Source organism: Trachypithecus francoisi, unplaced genomic scaffold (genome assembly GCF_009764315.1).
Source record: "Trachypithecus francoisi isolate TF-2019V2 unplaced genomic scaffold, Tfra_2.0 Lachesis_group17, whole genome shotgun sequence".
NCBI lineage: Eukaryota > Metazoa > Chordata > Mammalia > Primates > Cercopithecidae > Trachypithecus > Trachypithecus francoisi.
In genome coordinates, this window is record NW_022681462.1 from 48889145 (window position 1) to 48903668 (window position 14524).

The window sequence follows — 14524 nt, forward strand, 5'->3', positions numbered from 1 at the left end:
CAACTTAACTCCTAGCCAGGGTGAATTTCACTCATGTTAAGTAGATTTAAAACAACTGAACAGCCTGAAGGGACTCAATAAAAGTATATGATGTTAATATTGTTAATGATTCTGTTACGTGGGCAAAACAGTAAGACTTTGGTAGTTTCATAATTTTCATATCAATATTGTGACTCTGGCACTTTCAAATATTTCCTTCTAGTTTCTTAGCTTCTCTGTGTAATGCACCACAATTACAGTGATACCACAGACTCACAGTGACCAAAAAGTTTCAGTTGTGACTTTATCTGCAAGTGGACTTTAAGCTTTGCATAGCATCGACAGACACACAGATTTTGACGCAATCAAATACCCAAGCCTCCTTTGCTGTCTGCCAGGTCCATTATCAAGCACGTTTCACGCTGTGCAGATGCTCTCAGTGCTCAGGTGTGTACAGACACCTTTACTCTATCAAATGACCATACTGCCAAGATTTTCCGGCACTGAGATGTTACGGTACCTCTTTAAGGTATCAAGAAATCTGGTATGCTTCTTCAACGGCATTAATGAATCACGTAACGTGGTTCTTTAAAAAAATCTGACAATGATGAAAACTATCTGACTCACAGAATCTTAGCATGAGCAGGGACCTGTGAGGTCAAATCTGGCTCTGTCCTAATGTGGGGATCAATCCCTTCTTCAACATCCTTGACAGATGTTCTTCCAGGTTCTGTCTGAACTTTCCATGGAAGGGCAAACCCCTGCTTAACAAAGCAATCTGCTCTATTTGTAAACAACCCTAATTGGTAGGTAGTTTTCCTTTACTTTGAGCTTGAAATCTGGTCCTTGAAGCAGAACTGACTAACATGCAGAAAAGGTGATGCTAGCTTTATGGGTGTGGGACCTGCGCAGTCACGCAGCGCCCCATGCTAGGTTTAATGCTTTCCCGTCACTGTCTTGAAACTCTTAATCGTTGTTGAACAAGGGGCCCCACATCTCCGTTTTGTGCTGGGTCCACATATTTTGCAGCTGATCCCAACTCTGGCTATGATTTAAGATGGGGGACTGCTCATGCTCTTTCAGGAGCTCTGATTTTTTTTTTTTTTTTTTTTTTTGGTCACATGTATATCTCGTCAGCAAAATTACATAATCTTTTTTGCACGTATTTGGAAAGCAGCTTTTAACTAGTGAATTTTTTTTTTTTTTTTTTTTTTTTGAGACGGAGTCTTGCTCTGTCCCCCCGGGCTGGAGTGCAGTGGCCGGATCTCAGCTCACTGCAAGCTCCGCCTCCCGGGTTTACGCCATTCTCCTGCCTCAGCCTCCCGAGTAGCTGGGACTACAGGCGCCTGCCACCTCGCCCGGCTAGCTTTTTGTATTTTTTAGTAGAGACGGGGTTTCACCATGTTCGCCAGGATGGTCTCAAACTCCTGACCTCGTGATCCGCCCATCTCGGCCTCCCAAAGTGCTGGGATTACAGGCTTGAGCCACCGCGCCTGGCCTTAACTAGTGAATTTTATCCACTTTCATGTGCTTCCTCCCTTGCATCTGCCTTCATCCACTTTATTCCCTGTGGTGCCAGGATGGGGTAGGAATACAAAACTTGACTAAACCATAGTCTCTGACATTTAGTGTTATTAAGCTTCTCCTTGCTTCACTTTTGAGATACTGACTCAAATCCTCCCTTGTTAACCAAAAGTAGAAGGACATATTTTGATTACATTAATCAGAGGATAAGCTAAGAAGTAGCATGGAGTCAAAACACTTTGTTTGAATGTTGATTCATGCTACTTACTGGTTCTGTGACTTTGGAAATGACGCTGAGCTTGAATGTCTGTCTCCCTTTCCTCATCTGTAAAGTACAGATAGCCACACCCAGCCTGCTTATGACAGAAGGCTTCCGCTAAATTTGAATGAGAGGACTACAATGTGCAGTAAGCTGAGGCTTTGCTGACCTTTGATGTAAGGTTTCTCAGGGATCAGCCTAGAGACTCTGTCTCTCCATCCCAGCACATTTCAAAGGCCACAGAGACACACCTTGGAACTCTTATCAGTTGGAGATGCTCGCAATGAATGCAGGCCTTGTGTTACTTTTTTTTTTTTTTTTTTTTTTTTAATGAGACGGAGAGTCTCGCTCTGTCACCCAGGCTGGAGTGCAGTGGTGCAATTTCGGCTCACTGCAAGCTCCGCCTCCCGGGTTCTCGCCGTTTTCCTGCCTCAGCCTCCCGAGTAGCTGGGACTACAGGTGCCCGCCACAACGTGCGGCTAATTTTTTGTATTTTCAGTAGAGACGGGGTTTCGCCGTGTTAACCAGGATGGTCTCGATCTCCTGACCTCGTGATCCACCCGCCTCGGCCTCCCAGAGTGCTGGGATTACAGGCGTGATCCACCGCACCGGGCCGCCTTGTGTTACTTCTTTGCTTTGTCAGCTGCTATTCGGATACCGCATATTACCTCACAAGCAAATGGAAGACATTCCAGGAAGACTTCAAGGAGGAGCAAAGCTACTAGAACCTTTGTAGATACTGAGACCCACGCATGGGTTTGTGAGTGAGCCCTTTAAAACTTTAACACATGTTGGTAAAAGGGTCCAATAGAGAGAAAGCACAATTCATGCCTACTGCAGCCAGGGCTGTTTGTGGAGTATCTTAGTGGGGGTGGAGCATGTGTGAGTCACATGGAGAAGTCAGAATTCCAAGAGATTGCTGAAACATAAACTATGTCCTGAAACATAAACTCTAAACACCCTACCTGTCAACACAACAGTCAGTATGGGAGTATCTCTGATTTCCATTCCCAAGGATGACATCAAAATTTTTATGGGACATGAATATTCTGTTCCCATTGGAAAGCCTGCTTCAGCAAGTATGATGGAAAATACACTAAGTGGTCATGATTTTCAAAATACATTTTTATGAACAAGTTTATTATGAAATGTGAACTGTATTGATGCATAGCTTCAACTTAACTTTGCTTTTACCAGTCGGTTAAATAAAACTAAGCTATAATTAAATCAACTTATTTTTTGTTAATAAAAATTGAACATTTCCTAAAAGATAAAAATAAGAGCTGTGTGCTTTGAAATTGAAATTATGTTTACATATAAACTAATATCATCTTAAAAAGTAAATTACAATGTTCAGATCTAGGAAAAAGAATTGTCCCTTTAATTGAACATAAGAAGAAAGCATTTGGAAGTGTTAATACTGGATATATCCATTGGGAAGGTAAATTTGAGTGACTGAAATATTTCCAGGAGTGTTGCTTTTTCTGCAGCGAAGCTTGTTGGTTTTGTTTCAGATAAATAACATTGCTTAGATTCTGTATTTTGACTTTAGGATTCCCTAACTGATGATCTTGGAATTTCTCAGAATGTGAGCACACACTCATTCTTTAGGAGGCTGGAATCTTAACCAAAAGCAAACACTTTTATCAAAGCAAATCACTTGCTTTCTTATTTTGAAAATTTAGCTCATCAACCAGGCACCTCTTTTGTCAGCTTGGCCAAGAATGGAGAACAGATATGGATGTAGTGTTTTTGTCCTTCCTCTCCAGTTTGGTCTGTCTTTGGCTTATGATGTAGAAACTGCTGCAAGCCTTGGCACACTCAGAGGGTAGTGCAGTCAGAGCGCTGCTTTCTGGAGGTTGGCTGCAGCCTCATGGTCAGGACACGTTATCAACTGCTGGGCACCTTGATCTCAGAGCAGAGGTAACAGTTGATCTCAAAACATCATTCCTGATAAATAACCACCATGTGGAGCTTGTTTCAAGCAACAAGTTTAAGCAATACGTTGAATGTGGCCAGGTGCAGTGGCTCATGCCTATAATCCCAGCACTTTGGGAGGCTGAGGTGGGTGGATCATGCTGAGGTCAGGAGTTCAAGATCAGGCTGGCCAACATGGCAAAACCCCATGTCTACTAAAAATACAAAAATTAGCCAGGTGTGGTGGCACGCACCTGTAATCCCAGCTACTTGGGAGGTTGAGGCAGGAAAATTGCTTGAACCTGGGAGGTGGAGGCTGCAGGGAGCTGAGATCGCACCACTGTACTCCAGCCTGGGCAACAAGAGTGAGACTCCATCTCAAAAAAAAAAAAAAAAAAAAAAAAAAAAGGAATAGTTTGCATGTAAGTGAACTCTGAAACACATATTTCCTTGTGTATAACCACAAGTTTCTGAGGAAATTTTCTCCCCAAAGGGAAAAAAAAGATAAGTTTCTTTTGTTTTTTTTTTCTGGAAAATGTTTGTTTCATGTGTGAAACTAGTTGGTAGGAGTTAGATATTTTTATTGACTGACTTAACTTGCTGAGATGTGTAATCAAGAAAAAACATTAAACTCATAAAAACAGAAAAAATTCATTGTGGGGAGGAAATGGGAAACCAGAATGGCCCACGGAACATGTAAGATACAATTGTAATCTCTTCTCTTAACTCTCCTGCTTCATGCATACACACTTGTCAAAAGAGAAATTGAAGCCCTGCATTATGCTATGTCTTCTTGCCCCAAATTACCTTCTCTGTAGACCAAGGATTACTTCTGTAACCATTGGCTACTAGGCAGGTAGAACAAAGGTGAAGGAAGAAGGGGCCTGTTGGCATTCAGCTTCACAGGGGAGACCATTTGACTTAATAGAGACTTTCAGGGCACAAGCTCTCTCTGCCCTCAGCTTGATGTTTTGACTCTCCTGTATCACCTTGAGATATGAGAGGCTATGGGGTGCTACGTGTCTGATTTTCATCACTCACGTGTCTGGCTCCTACCATCCCCTCAGATCAACAATTTATAGACAGGCATGCGTTAGCTTATGTCATACTTTTTCTGGCTTTCTTTTGAAGCTAGATATTCTTATTTAACCCAGAATAACAAAGTATTCTGAAAAGACACTGTCTAATACCATGTGGATCTAATATTCTTTCCCACTTTATTATAACTGACAGAAGGCCTATCAAAGAGCACAAAATAATATTTCATTAAAATGAGAGGATATAACTGCATCTGCTCTAACATCATAATTTTCAGATATGTTCCCATTAAATTCAAGACCCTTTTCTGAAGTTCACTTCCAGGTATTGAGACGGGCTCTCTGGGGAACAAAGGGAAATGCCCACTCTTCAAGCAACCAGTGATATTAACCTTTGTAGGCCCCGGAATGTGGCAGGATTTGTATCAATTGCTAATCAGACCTGTTTTCTCTGAATTCCAAACTCTCTTTTTTATCTTCCATTCCCTCTATACCTTTGTCTTTCAGGAATGAGAAAACATATACACCCACAAATATCATGATAGACATCCTACTACAAAGTCACTTGCTAGCCAGTCTAATTTTTACTTTACTGAGAGTCAGAATGCCACATGACATGAAATATTGGTTTTTGTTAAGACTCAGAAAGACATCAGTTTTTCAGGTGGAAAACGTATCTTGGGAACGTGTTTGTTGCCAACAGAACAGCCTCGTTGGGGTTCCTATCAAAGTGTTTGGAAGGCTGCTCCAGAGGAAAAGCAGAGGAAATATTCTTAAGCCCTTCCGTTCATCACCTGGGTGAAGCCTGGTCCGTGTGGGGCAGGCTGGAGTGGCTTTGCTTCTCCTCTCTCCCCAGGTCGCATGGAAGCTTGAGCCTGTAAAGGCAACCAAGGTGAACTCACTCATTCCACACAACGGGGTGGATATTTCACCACAGGGTGTTCTTGATAGTACTCTGTCCACTCTAATTTTAAACATCTAAGCAATGGGAGTCCCACCACTTCCCTTGGAAGATTGCCCTACAGTCTAATAGACCTCAACATTAAGAAGATTTTCAATTGGTAATTGGTAATCAACCTAAATTTCCCTTTTCTTAATTTCATCCCATTACTCTAAACCCTATCCCCCTGTTCCACCTAGTTCTTCACCTTCATTAGTGTTTACGCTCTCCAAATACTAATAGATAGCTGGTAAGAAAAAACACTCTCAGTCATCATTTAGCTAGCCCATAAATAGTTACTGCTTCTCTGAAAAATACGTCAGTTCTAAAATATATTGTTTTCCTTTAAAACCTTCTTTAATATTAAAAGATTCAAGTATTTTTTAAATAAGCATAAAGAGTCTGGAAGTGAAATGCACAGCAGTCTGTAATGGACTAGAGCAGATTAAATGCATCCTTAATGTGGGCAGATGATAATGGTACAGCTACATTCACCTTCTTTTGCCCTTTGCGCAGATACAGAACAAACCATTGAAACAATGGGATGAAGCCTTCCCTCCTACAGTAGTCTATTTCTATATTCATTCTTCTATTTTACCTATCTACGTGTATATATATATATATATGAATGATAGTACTAACAATTTGTGTTACTCTATAATCACATAAAACATTACAAGGTGGACTTTCAAGTGAAGACCAAGCCTTATTTTATGACTTATTCATCACACTATGTATTCTTTTTCAACTACCAATTGGGATTCCTATCAAAGTGTTTGGAAGGCTGCCCTGGATGAAAAGCAGAAGAAATATCTTTCAACCCTTCTCCTCATCACTTGAGCAAAGCCTGATCTGTGTGGGGCAGGTCCGGTGGCTTTTCTTCTCCTCTCTCCCTAGGAGAGAAATTTGATTTAATGGCACAGTCTAAAGACCATGTTTTAGTAGCGAACCTTCAAAATAATTTATGTTTTAAAAATTGAGGTTTCTCTGCATTGTCCTTGAGTATCCCAAAACTCTTGCCTTGGTCTCTATGTAGGAAATAATTAGATCCCAATTGTGTCTAGATTCCTGTAGTAGTGGCTTGATTCTGCCTTTATTCCTCAATGTTGTGATACTATTTGATTCTTTTGAGTCTTATCTTGAATTCTAAGTTAGTTTTCTGCTTACAGTCAATCTGATACATGTTTTACATGAATAAACATACCAATAGAATAGAAGAAACATTGCATAACTTTTGGAAAGTTACTCTATGGACAATACCCTAGAACACTTAATTCTGTAAGATGGCCTCCTTGTGTTACAAACTATTGGCATTCCTGAAGGCATTTATGTGCCTTTCTAGAAAATGTCTGGTTGAAATAATGAACATTTACAACCATTACCAAATTCAACAACACTTCAGTTTTAGTACGTGGGCACAAGTCCAAGACTAAGTGAGCATCCACCATCTCTATTCTTCCTTCCTTAGGCTACACAATGGAAGTTCTCAAATGTTATATTGATTTGTGAGAATTTTTCTCACATATTTGTAGGTAGCATAGAATACTCTTAAGTTGAAAACAACAGAAGTGAACTCTCACAAACTTAAGCAGAAGGGAGGGTATTGACCGAGATAACACGGTGGCATTTCAAGGAACTCAACAGGAGTTGACCAACCAGGCTGTGGAAGGAGGAGAAAAGCAGCTGGCTTCTAGGTCTTCTGGAATAAGAAATAAAATTCATGTGTCTTCTGCTGTGCTGATGTGAATGCACTCATTTTCAACAAGCCCCAGCAAGTGGCCTTCTATGTTTCAAATTTTAAATTTCTCAGAGAGAGAAACTGGCTCTGTCTGGGCTCCTGTTGAGCATGGTCCACGAAGCAGGCCGGGGATTCGGACTTGAGATATTGGCAGTACAACTGGGACCAGCTTTTGTGCATCAAATATCCCTTCAAGAAATAGAGACATAGCTGTGAGAAATCCATACACCGAAGGCATCTTATCCTCTGGAGTTCAAGTTATATTGCATGGTAGGTCTGAAAAAGATTAATGTGACTTATTGCAACTAATACTTGTTTGATACTGAGATTGGCATATGAAGTTTCTAACGTTTCCTTGGGTCACTGATGGCAGACATTCAAGTGAAAATCTAGGATCTTTTAAGTGTAGCTGGGTTGCAGAATTTCAATCACAGTACATCTTGTATATAAAATAAAAATAAAATTTATTTTCTTTATTTTGGTTGCAGTTTATCTAGGCTTCTTCCCAAGCCCTCAATCAGTAGTGAATGAGGTAGAGAAGAGAAATTAATTAAATGTCCCATCAAGTTTGGAGCTGTCAGCCCTGATAATTTAAGCTGTCTTTCTCAGTTGGTGTTCATTCTTCCATTTGGATAAAATGCCCAATCTCTTATGTATTCACCCCCCTGCTTCTTCCCCTAAGATGATGTCCTGGTGTGTGAGGAAAGGTGAATGCAATTAATGGATCCTACTGGCTATGAGAGTAAGTAGGACTTCTTACACTCATGTGGAGCCCTTGCATTATCTTCTGACATTCCCGTTGTTGAATCCACTTCCTATCTGATGTCTAGAAGCCTGCTTGCATTCCTGGCCACAGTCTGGGGCTGATGAGCTCATGGTCCTTTACTTTGGCTTGCACAGAATGATAGGGAAAGGGTATGCAACTCCTCCTGTGGCCATGGTCTTGACTCAGGTTTCTTTGTCTGTAGAATTCTGAGTCCCCGCCATGAGTTCAATCCAGCTCACTGTCCAGTGGTCCATCCCCAGTGGCTGCTGTGGGGCTGTCTTATCCTGACAGCAGCACCTATGCCTCAACTAACCAAGAGTAGCCAATGAAACTTAACCAGAGGGCCTCTCTCTGCCTAAATATGTGACAAGGACAATGGCCATTTTGATGTGGGCTTTGTAAGAAAGATTGGGTCAATTCTTACATTTATTGAAGACAAACACATATGAAGATTATCTAGGCTATCACCTTTAATATCCAGGGTCTGTTTATTCCGGGCTTTAAGATATGCTGGACATGTCCATGAGATGAAATATTGAGGTCTAAGATTATTTCCATGTGTGGACAAGACACACTTTACAGAATTTCTCTGATGAGATGATACAACTTGTGATCTGATAGGTCAAGTAGAAATCTTCTCTCCAACAGTAAAATTAGATTTGAAATTGTTCAGTGACCAATCTCACCCCCATATCTGTCCTAATCTGGTGAACTATGGGGATTTCCCAAGGTTTCCTAAGCCTAAACGGAAAATCTGATGTTCTTGATGTAGTCTCTGGATCTCCAGAAGTCATTTATTATTACCATATACATCTTAATAGCAGGGAGTTTTTTTCTGACTAAAACTGGTACAATAAATGACCTTTCTATCAAATATAACTACTTGTATTAAAACAACATAAGCAGTTGGACTCCAAGTCTAGCATCGTGCTTTGAGAAGTAACTCGAAGACATTTTGTCAGTAATACCTCATCCAAACTCAGTAGCTGGATTCTGACTAGCATTCTCTTTATTGTTTTCTGTTTTAACTACCTTGCCTACAGAAGTCAAAAATGAATTTTCCACATAACTGACTTTTTAAAATGCTGCCTCTCTTTAGTCTTTCCATATGGTATGTTTTCTTTGTAATCAGAAAGTCGTTACAGAGTATAAACAAACAAATAAATGTAAATATATAGAGTTTTTTTTCCCCCCCATACTGACCTTTCCAGAGAATGCTATGATTCTCTGTCCTCTGCCACTCATGACTCTTCCGTGGCTGGATCTGACCTGCTTAGAACTCATAAATCCTTAACATTTGGGGGGTGTCTATTCAGCCCAGTTTGCCCGCGTCATGTAAGTTACTTTCTTTGAAAAACACACATACATTTTCACTGGGTCCACAGGCCTGGGGAGTTTCTGTGGGCCTAAAAGTGAGAATCGGTGTCTCCCAAATCTCTTTCTTCCCTTCATGAGTACTGAGAGCTAGGTGATGTGGAGCCAGGCTCCTGCTGGTATAAGCACCTCCCGCCTTTCTTCTATGCACTCTACCAGCGACATTCACACGCTCATTCATTCCCTCCACAGAGAATACTTGAGCATCCTCACTGTTTCCCAGACAGGGGAGGGTAGAAGGGTGGATAGAAAACTGAATTCTCTGTCTCTCGCCACAATTTACGTTTAACTCCAGCTAGTGTTGTTTCTCTTACTTGGAAAGGGGTCTAGCTAACGACATACGTAAGATCAGATTATGGTCATCACAATATTAGCAAACAAAAGGTATAGAAACTAAACTCACATACCAAGAGTCACCGTGATAGTCTTTATCTTCAAAATTTCTATCAGATTATTATGTCTTGTGCTTGCAGACACATTGAGCTATCGTGTGTTTGGAACATATGGACTAAAACTTGGAAGACAACCTGCATCAGACATAACAGACACCAAAAGCAGAGATATACAGACCTATGCTAAGGCATTGAGGAGTCCATCTTCCCAAATCACATGATAGCTTCAATCATACTATAATAATTTGCCTCCTACAGATGGAGTTCAAGAGGAACCCATCAAGTAATAAAAATATTATATCACTTAATTAAAACTTTGGTGTATATTACATGTATGATATGATAAATCAAACTGTAGTTTAGAATTTTATCTGCTAGCTATATTTATTGATGTATGTACTGATTCTAATCTTCAAGATAAGCTTTGTGACTCTTTTTAATAGCATCATTGATTCAGTCTCTGTATATGTATATGTTAGATGTATTAGACCTGTGTGTGTATATTTATACACATATACACACACATACTGTAAGCATGTATGCCTATACAGGTTTTATAGATAAATAAACCTTTGAGCACCTTGTGTTCCAAAACTAGTGTTTGCATTTGAATTTTCATAAAAAGTACTTTATTCTTGCTAAATAATTGTATTTAAGACCGCCTGTATAACAGCATAGTAGAGTTTACTTCTTAAAACATTTGCTTAGTTACCCAAAGAAGTCCCTAAAATTCCAACACATGGATCCTATAAGAGCACTGACAAATTGGACAAAAAGCAAATTTGGCCTTTTCAATATCATCAATAGCTATGAAACAAGCAAGTGGCTCGGATGGTAAGGCTACAGCAGAAAGACTTACTGTTGGGTGATCCTGGAAATCATAGTCTATGGATCCAGACCTGCCAGTCATGGCCCACACTGCCATTTTCCTCTTCCTTATGTGAGGCTGTGGCATATTTACCAAATGACATCTCATGCTGTTTTCACACTATTGTTTCTTCAATGTCTTCTTTAACTAACTTTCATTTTGTTCTTCAATCTGCTGTATGTAATAAGTAGGGAGTCTATCAACAAATGACTAACGCTCTTGGTGACTCTTCTCTCCCAAAGCGCTTGGCTAACAGGTGCAAAATAGTGAAGTGAGAGACTTTGTGGTGAAAGGATAATTTACTGTAATGGCAAAGACCTCCGCCATTACATTTCAGAAATGGCATCTGGAAGTACCCCTGGAGCACCACTCCCCTCAAAACTCTAGAATGGCCACAACATTATGGACTGGCAAAAGTTCATTTTTGACCCTCTACAAAGTTACATGACGTGACTTTTTTTGCGTTTGCTCGGGATGGGTGGGGTGAGGTCCCTAGGAAGCTAATTGGTATTTTTCATCTGCTAATCTATATCCTATGTGGAATTACTTAGGCAGAACCCCAGAGTCAGAGTGAACTTTTCTTTCTGCTCTTCTCTTAAGCAATGTATTTGTCATTTACTCTATCTCCATTTTTACCAGTTTGCTGTACTTTGATTTAGATTAATGATATGCCAATATGTGAGCCAGGGAAAAAACTTCTTTCCTTTATAGCACCCTATGAATTGGTCAAGGACAATAACAATTTCAAGGATAAATTTGGGCTTGAAAACTGAGTTCCCACCACCTGTCAGTCCCCTGGTGCTTCGCCATCTTATCTAAAGCTTCTTCTGAGAATATCACAGCAGGTTGTCCCTGATTGCTAGTACATTCTCCCAAAGGGGGGACAAGTGTAAGAAGAACATTTGACACAGCATCATCTCTCATGAGATGACTCCCAGTGAAGGTCATTGTTTAAAGCAGAGCCATATTTAGCAGCTCTTCGGGAAAACACCACAATGCATTTTATAAAACATACCAAGATGGCAAAACAGTTCAGTCGCATTGGAGGAGAGTCTTTATTCTCTATTTCTCCCCTTCTCTAAAATGGGCGATTGCTTTTCTGCCAAAGCGGCTCAAAAGGACCATGGAAGCTAAGGTCCTTCAAAGCTGTTAAATGCATCTTCAAATTTACAATAAAATCAGCATGACAAATCTTCCAGTGAAATATCTGGAGCATCACAGCAGCGCCTGTACAATTTTCCTTTCAGTCAGTATTTTAGTATTCCACACCTTGAGAAACAGAGGAAGCCAATGTGGGCGAGGAAAGCTAAGCAAAACAAAAACCAAAACAGGAAAAAAAAGCCACCACCAACAAAGACAGTGGAAAAAAAAAAAAAAAAAAAGCAAACAGCCACGCGCGCTATTAAGCATATGCCAAAGTAAACAATCGGTGCGGGTTTGCCACGGCTGTGCCCTGCAGGTAGAAGGCAGGCAGCACGGGAGCAAATAGAAGGGGAAAGAGAAAGAGAAGCAGGAAGTGGAGGAGCCGGGAGCAAGGCGGCCTGATTGTGAGCCGCAAGACACACCATCAGCCATGCAAAACAGGACATACCTTTCTGGCTTGCTGGTTCTGTCGGCTGAGACAAAGCAGTCCCGTTCGCAGCGGGAGGCCAAATCAAAATGAAATTTTATTTAGTCTGCACTGTCCCCAGATTGGGTTTCAGAATGACTGCTTTAGGAGATAGCATGGATGTGGCTGATGCATGCTTTGCATATGAAACTGCAGTAGGAAAAGAAATCTACATAATCAAAAAAATCTGTGCTCTGTGTGTGTGACAAAAACCCTGGACTCCAGTGATTTTGCTGCCGTGTATGTTTCAAGCAGGCCCTTTCAGGGTTGAAAGACGTTAAAAAAATTTCTAAAAATAATGCTATTAACAAATATTAATAAATCTATAACAGCCTAGTTTATGAAAATATATGCAATTTCCTGGTTACAACTCTGCCACATTAAAATAATTGTGATTTCTAGTATATTTAAGAGTGTGTCAAAAATCTGTGTGAGAAAACAAATTGAATTTAAAAACAAGTGCAGGCTATTTTTTTGTGTTTTTTTGGAGAGAGGTTATTCCAACAATTACTATACTCCCTCAACCTTGATAAAATAAATTAAAAGCTTAAGTCTTAAGCAATATGGAAATTAACACCAGGAGCCTCTGACTTTTCTCTGGGAAGACACTTAAGCATATTTAGACATTATTTTTAAAAATAGGGCAAAAGTCTTTGAAAACACTCTTTAGACGTTGGAAATTATATTTTTGAAATTAAGAAAAGGGACTGTAAAGTATATATAGAACGCATATCATGGAATCTCTAAATAGAGATGTGTGCTGTATGTGTGTATTGTACACACACACACATACCTACGATGGTCTTAATACAGGGTTACCTCCTGCTTTGGGCAGGAAAAGGAAGTGATATTCAAGGTGCTGTGAAACAAGAGGGTAGACTAGAGCCTGTTGGTAAATATAGATTATTTCTCAAAGAAATACTTATCCCAGCTTGGTTTTGATAGATCAGTTCCTTGAGGTTGAGTGCTGCCAATCATTTTCTTTAAAGAGGAAATAAAAAGTAAAAGAAAAAAGAAATAGAAAAAAAAAACATACCTGTATTATACGATAGCAAGAAAAAAAAAAAAAGGCAAGACAGGCTCTCCCACCACACAGTACTCTGAAAAAACATGGACCGTTGTCGTTCTGTTTTATGAAGTATTCCCAAGGATGGGAAGAATATGAAATCTGCCCATTTAAGCTCTGAGGAGGCAGTCTCCAAGCCACGACCCAGAGCAGCATAAAAACTTCTCACAATAATGAGATACAAATAGCTCCAACAATGTGCTTCCACACACAACCCCAGCAGAAATCACCAACAGCAGAACCATGTACCGACACCCCTTAGAGAGACAGTCAAGCTTCATTCCGTGATTCGGGTTTTGATATCATTTTCTTAGAAAAGCTTTTCCCTGTTTCAGTTTGGATGGGTGGCCTGTCAATAATAATATTTAAAAATGTAAAGGTCTCCTTAAATTGATAATTTTGCATTAGATACAATGGCATCATGTTCAGCTGTGTACACCATCAGCATAATTAAAGCATAAAGTCCAAAGAGAGCAAGTAACATGTGCCTCCTTTATGCTCCAGAACCACCACATGCAGGTCTCCTTATAACAAGGGCAGTGCCTTGGTTTCTCTGTTGCTTTCAAGCAAGACCTTCTTTTGCCTTGTCTTTCCATTATATCATAATTGTTCAGATATTCGCTAAGCAGGAGTTTTGCCTGCATGTTATTTTTAGTGACAGGACACCCCTTTTCTAGAGGACTGAAAGATGTGACTTCTTAACAAATTCTCTATCCCCCAAATTCAGTGCACCTGGCATTCACTTTCTACCTAATAAGCATCCGTGAATATGCAAATGTTCAGTGTCTCAGTAACCTCATTAATTTATTCCTCAGGCAATCATAGAATGTGAACCGGTCCTGTGCCACTAGTACTGGATATGGTAGGATCAGGGCTACGAGAATCAGCTGAAAGCTTAGGCTGCATAGTGAAACACTGTTTCATCTTTATTCCGTCCTTTGGCCCTCTAGTTCAAATAAAGACTCTTACCTTCCTCTACTTAACTGACAGCCAAAAGCAAAACCAAAAGAAAAAGAAAAAAAGAAAAAAAAAAAGAGAAATATGTGGGGTTAATA

At 40.1% G+C, this 14524-nt stretch overlaps 1 long non-coding RNA gene across 1 annotated transcript in view; it reads right to left on the bottom strand.

Moving 5' to 3' along the window:
* The window catches only part of LOC117062974, an 83893-nt gene extending 71331 nt beyond the window's left edge, over positions 1 to 12562 (bottom strand). The window contains exon 1 of the long non-coding RNA XR_004428651.1: positions 12386 to 12562. This is a non-coding gene — a long non-coding RNA (uncharacterized LOC117062974). The remainder of the gene's footprint in view (positions 1 to 12385) is intronic.
* Positions 12563 to 14524: the final 1962 nt, after the last annotated feature.